This window comes from Salvia hispanica, chromosome 1 (assembly GCF_029641045.1).
Source record: "Salvia hispanica isolate PSC_SH4W2 chromosome 1, Shi_PSC_v1, whole genome shotgun sequence".
Taxonomy (NCBI): domain Eukaryota; kingdom Viridiplantae; phylum Streptophyta; class Magnoliopsida; order Lamiales; family Lamiaceae; genus Salvia; species Salvia hispanica.
Genome location: NC_142692.1, coordinates 59,236,311 through 59,242,527, shown reverse-complemented (window position 1 = coordinate 59,242,527; position 6,217 = coordinate 59,236,311). Strand labels below are relative to the sequence as shown.

Here is a 6,217-nt window from a genome sequence, read left to right as displayed (position 1 = left end):
ATAATTTTGAAATAATATCAGATTAAGTACATAACTGAAATAATATCAGATTTAAAATGTAAAAGGACTGAATTGCCCAAACCCTCCTAAACCCCCTAAAAGGGTATTTTCGTTACGAAACAGTGAAAATGACCATTTTCGAGATAAACGCTTAGTCCAGGGTTGTTTGAGGATATTTTTAAAGTCCAGGGTTTATTGGCGAGATAAACACATAGTTCAGGGACTATTTTTGTAGTACACTCTCGTAAAAAATAATACTCCATACTAACCGAGTAATAGGGCAAATATGTGAAAGAATGGACCAATTAACTTCTTGTTGATTGAATTCCCATCGAGAGAGAGAAAATGCTAAAAAGAGATGAGAGAAGGAAACGGTGTGAAAACTTTTTAAAATGACCGTTGAGATAACAATCAGAATTAATTTGAGTATCTGATTTTGGATTTATGAGACAAGACTTGGGAAGATGATCGGATCAAAGCACGGACTTACTTATATTAAAACGAAATGATCAAAACTCAAGAAATATGAAACAAAGCACGAACTTATATTATGATAAAGATTGTTTTAATTAGCGCCATAACAATTAGTTAAACAAAAGAAATTAGTAGCTAAATTCAAATAAGAAGTGTTTTTGGGACAATGATTGTTGAAACTGGAACCGGAGATTGGGACCATGCATGAAGGAACATGTCTTGCTCGTAAGAGGAAGTGATCCTGGTACGGTTTAAGAGTCTACTACAGCTCGCATGAGAAAAAAGACTGATTGAAATTCTAACTCGTCGCAATATCGGTAGGAGTAAGAACAAATCTGGGACCGGAGATCGGGTGCTTGTACCACTTTCTTTGCTGCAAAATTGGCGTCTTCATCCTCATTTTAAAGGCGGAGGGAAGGTGATGATCTGCTGCATCCTTCTCTTTTGTCGTGTTCGTCCATGTTGAAATCCTCCCGCTCGCATTCTGGCACTCTCCTTTTTTCGCCTCGTCCAATTTACCAAATGTTTTGCATGTTTCTAAGTCATTTGGCACCCTAAAACATGTAAATTAAACTCTCTTTAACTCAAAAGTCTCCTTAGGTATGACCTCAAATTGCACTGATTAGTAACAGCCTATCTTCAATGAAGATTCATTCTAGTCCTAGTAAGATGGAGGAGAGCCCATTTTCCTACATGCCAAGAAGCAGCTCTAAAGGATCAAAATTAATCGTTCTATCTGATGAACAAGAACAGTTTTCTTCCTTTTTTTGCTATACCCAACCAGGAAACTACTCACACTCTAATTTAGCTTATTTTCAATCTATTTTCTAGTAATAACTATTTCAATTTTCTACTCCTCATTTCTACGTGACTGTGCCCTCGTCTAATGGATATATGTAGCAGTAGGAACCAAAACAAAGTCATTTTTTTTATAAAAAAAGGAATATTATTATAGAACCCCGGGAGGGCGGAAAAGGTCCTACGCGTCAGCCGGATCTTGCAAAAGCATACCAAGACAGGGCTGCTAGGGATTCACCGGTGACCTTGGGAGGAGATGGGAAGGGATTACCGACAGTTGGAGAGAAGAGAGAACTCCGCCCTTGCGGGGGTGGGCAAGGTGCGCTGCTTTCCAATGGCGGCTGTGGCTTGGGGGGCGACGGTGTGTACTCTCTCTCCCTTTGTCTCAATTCAAGTGATTGACTTGTTTTCGTCAAATATTTTTGGAAAAATGATGCTCCATCCATCCCACAATATGAGTCACATTTGGTGTGGGCACGAGTTTTAAGAAATGTAAAGAATAGTGGGTTGGAAAAGTTAGTGGAATACGAGTCCACTTTTTTATACTCCCTCCGTCCCAAGATAAGTGACTTGTATTCCTTTTTGGGGTGTCCCATTATAAGTGACCTATTTCCATTTTTAGCAAAAAGTCATCTCTCTTACTTTATTCTCCACCTACTTTATTCTCTCTTCTCTCGTCTACTTTTCCCTCTCTCATACTTTACTCTCTCCACTTTAACTTATTTAAATACCATTCCTTAAATCCCGTGCCCAAAAGAAGTAGGTCACCTATCTTGGTGACCTACTTACCATTTATGGTGAAAGTGAAATGTGACTCTTATTATGGAACGGACCGAAATGGCAAATTGTGACTCTTATTGTAGGATGGATGAAGTAATAAATAGTTCAACTGGAGATAACTATAAGTAAGAGAGAAAACAATGATGCACAATCAAAGATGGAATTGAGGAAATAGGATAAAAGTATGATCCTTTGGGGAAATATACAGAGATAATAAACCACCACCCTCTACATCAAACCGAGCTAAAGACGACACTGCTCGGAGAATGTAAAAGAGATAAAGGTTAAGAACTCACCACTTCTGGAGAAAACCAAAAGCTAAAGTTTTCAAGAGATTGCAATTGGAAACCAAAATGATATCATTCATAAAACGTAGTCTGCTACTTTCTCAATACCTTCTACAATATAGTCATGAACTAGAACTCATGACTTCACTTTTCATGATGTTTCATTTTCCATTGTTTATTAACGCAATTAAATAGACTTTGATAAATACTAATTAAGACTCCTCAATTCCCTTATCCTCTTTATCTTCATGTGCATTTATAATGTAGAAGAACGTCTTTTCTACATTATTCTATCTCTTACTTTTACATTCTCTCCACTTTAATTATTTATTATTTTTTCAAGAAGAGAACTTAGACAAATTTATAAGAATTGTTTTTTATGTAAAATTTATCAAACTAAAACAATATTTATTTGGTTCTTTATGTTAGATATTCATTTAAAGCAAAAAACAAGAAGAATATACTAGAATCAAGAAAAGAATATGTGACTAAATTTTATTGACTTGGTATATTACCCTTTGTATTGTATCTATTCTTTTCCCACACTCCAAGTTTGCATGATTCTATTCTTTCTCGATGTATAACTAGCGTTATCTTTTCCAACGGAAGTGATAAAAAAAAAAGATTGAGAGAAAAAAAAAAAAAGAAGGAGAGAGAAATGGAGCCTGAGAGTTTTACTCATATCTTTCATGAACACCCGTTGAGTCTGATCTACTTCCCAGCCAAAGGAAGCATAATCATGTACCGCTCGTGGTGTGATGGTTGTTGGAGATACTTTTTACCCGGAGATGCAACTTACGGATGCAGCCTCAAGTGTGGATTTCGTAGGTTGTTACACAAAGAATGCATGGAAATGCCTCAAGAGATTATGCATCCAATCATCCTTCACACCCTCTCACACTCGATGATTATGACTCAATAAATTGTGCGGTTTGTGAAGAAGAGGTGTATGGGTTAAGCTACACATGTAGCTAAGAGGGTTGTGATGGGTTGGGGATCCACTTGGGATGCACGGGGTTTCTTACTGATAAGCAGCCGCTTATGTACCACCCAAGCCACCCGCATCAGCTTCGGTTTTCCAAGAAAACCACATTCCCCTGCGATTCTTGTGGCCCCACTGAGAAAGGGGACTCCTACATTTGCACCCTCTGCGAATATTGCATACATGAGAGTTGCGCACTCCTCCCACTGTCTGCAAACTTCCCTCATCATCACCCTGCCCACTCTCTCTCACTAGCATTTTCTCTCCCATCTGAATACATCAAATATGAATTTGATTGTGCTATATGCAGAACGACTTTGCCATTGAGACGTTGGGTCTATCATTGCCGTCTTTGCAGATATGTCGCCCATCTCAAATGTGTCACCTCCACGTAATACTCCTTGCTCTCTCTCTCTCTCTGTCATATTGCTACAGTTGAGTCATTTCCTTTTTGACAAAAAGCAACACTTACTTTATTCTCTCTTCATTTGTTTATATATTTTATTATCTGTGCTACTTTATTCACTCTTCATCCATATAGCTATTTTATTCTGTCTCATACTTTATTTTCTTCACTCAACTTCTAAACATTATTTTCCTAAATCTTGTGCCAAAAATGACACCTAAACTATAGTAAGGCAGACGAAAGAGTACCATTAACTGGTACCATTTTTTTAGAGGTGCATATTTAAATTTTGGGTTAGAAATATTTAATTAACTGTTTTGGTTGATTTTATTTCAGATTTGATAATGAAAATGAAAATGCAAATGCAATTGATGATGAGGTGGAGGCTACCAAGTTTCCAGTAGCAGTAGAAGACATGTATGAGGAGATGATCAAACCCTTTGTTAAGCGACATAAAGAGCAAATTCTCATCCCTCGTCATGATCATGACAATGACAACATCAGTGGCAAGTACAAATTCTCCAGACACCCTCATGATCTAACTTTTACTACATTTTCTTCAGCTTCATCATCATCAATATCTCATGATCACTATAAAAGAGATGAAGACGATGAAGATGATATTGACGATATTCCAAGATGGGAATTAATATGTGATGGGTGCACACTGCCCATACATGAAAAGAAGCAAACTGATGGTGATGGGTATGAGAGTGGTTATATGAGTTGTGATGAATGCAAATACTTTCTCCACTTATCCTGCTTCAACTTACCACTTGAGATCCCCCCCTCTTCCTATTCATTCTCTCAAATATCACAGCCTAACGCTTCTCAATGCTGGCAAACTAACAAAGTGGGAAAATTGTTATATTTGTGGTGGTTATACGAATGGGCTCTATTACGCGTGTGACAACGTGGACTGTGAATTCTGAATAGACATCAAGTGTGCTTCTCTACTCAACACCATAAAACACGCAGCTCATCCACGACATAATTATCTCAAGCTAGTTTTAGACGAGGATTTTTTCAATACTAATTTATGTGTTAACTATAATAGGTATACATACTTACGAAAGGGACACTTCAAATGTAATAGTTGTAGATTCAGTTTGTGTGGTAAATGTGTGATGCTACCAGCAAAAAATAAGCATAGATTGGAGAATCACTTGTTCTCGTTGACATATGAAGCCTATGCTAACCACCCCGGTGATTTCTACTGCAGCAGCTGTGAGGACCAAATGCACCCAAGGAGCTGGATGTATTATTATCAAGATTGCGATCAATCCTTTCATCCTGAATGCTTTCCTGCTACGTCGGGTCAGTACAAAAACATCAAATTTGGGACAAAGCAGTATGTGATTTCCAGTATTCATAACCACTCTCTTCGATTTCAAATCATAACCAGCAAAATGAGATGTGACTTATTTGGTTGTGATGCATACGGCGAGCCTGGATTTCAATGTGCGTCATGCTTCTTTGTCGTGTGTAAATCATGCGGTCTGAAACACATGGATGATGCCAATAAGGCCATCTGATCGCGTGCATATGTAGATTGTTGTGTTTATGTTATGTGCTAAATGTGTGTTGTTCTTGTATCTTAACAATGTATTTGACTAATGTTGTATACACCCTCGTCCCAAGATATTAGACCTCTTACTTTTTCGCACTCGTTTTGGAAAAATAGTATAAAATAGTTAGAGTGGAGAGAGAGAAAAGTAAGAGAGAGAATTATGTAGAGGAGAGTTTTCTCTAAATAATTCTTTTTCTTATTTTGCTTTTTCTCCACTTCAACTATTTTATACTTATTTTTTCAAAACGAGTGCAAAAAAGAAAGAGGTCTAATATCTTAGGACAGAGGGAGTATAAAAGATTTATAATTCTTGTGTATTTACTGTTATGCAATGATCATCAGTTAAATTACTAAAACATCAAATTTAAACAAAAAACAGTTAAGAATGTAAGATTTTTTTAGTAACACACGTCAAGAAAAGAATGTGACTTTACTTTTTCTTTTCTCTTTGCTGGCGCTTAAAGTTTTCCAATGAGCAATGATAAACAGAGGTAAAAAAAGAGGAATGGGTGACTTAATTTGATAGACTTGCAAGTATAATTTAATTTCCTTTTATATATTCTTTTCTCTCACACCAAGTTTTCAGATCTGAAGCATTTTTTCTTTTTCCCTTCTAATGCGGATGGATTTTTCTTTATTTTCTTTTGTAGGGAACATTCGGAATATCAAAGAAGTTTGAACAGTTTATAGTGCAGTAATTCATTCTTACAATTTTTTATTTTCTTTCGTAAAGGATGTTTGACCCTCAACTTTAGTGTCACACTTCCGTGAGGATCAAAGTGAACAATATATATAATGTTAAAAACTACTCCCTTCGTTCCTCTATAGTAGAGACATTTCTTTTCGACACGGAATTTAAGAAAAATTATATTAAATAAGTTAAGTAAAAGAAGAATAAAGTAGAAAGGAAAAAGATAGAG

General features: G+C 36.5%; 1 pseudogene; it reads left to right on the top strand.

Moving 5' to 3' along the window:
* Positions 1-1,143: 1,143 nt before the first annotated feature.
* LOC148934223 (uncharacterized) lies at positions 1,144-5,343 on the top strand (annotated as a pseudogene).
* Positions 5,344-6,217: the final 874 nt, after the last annotated feature.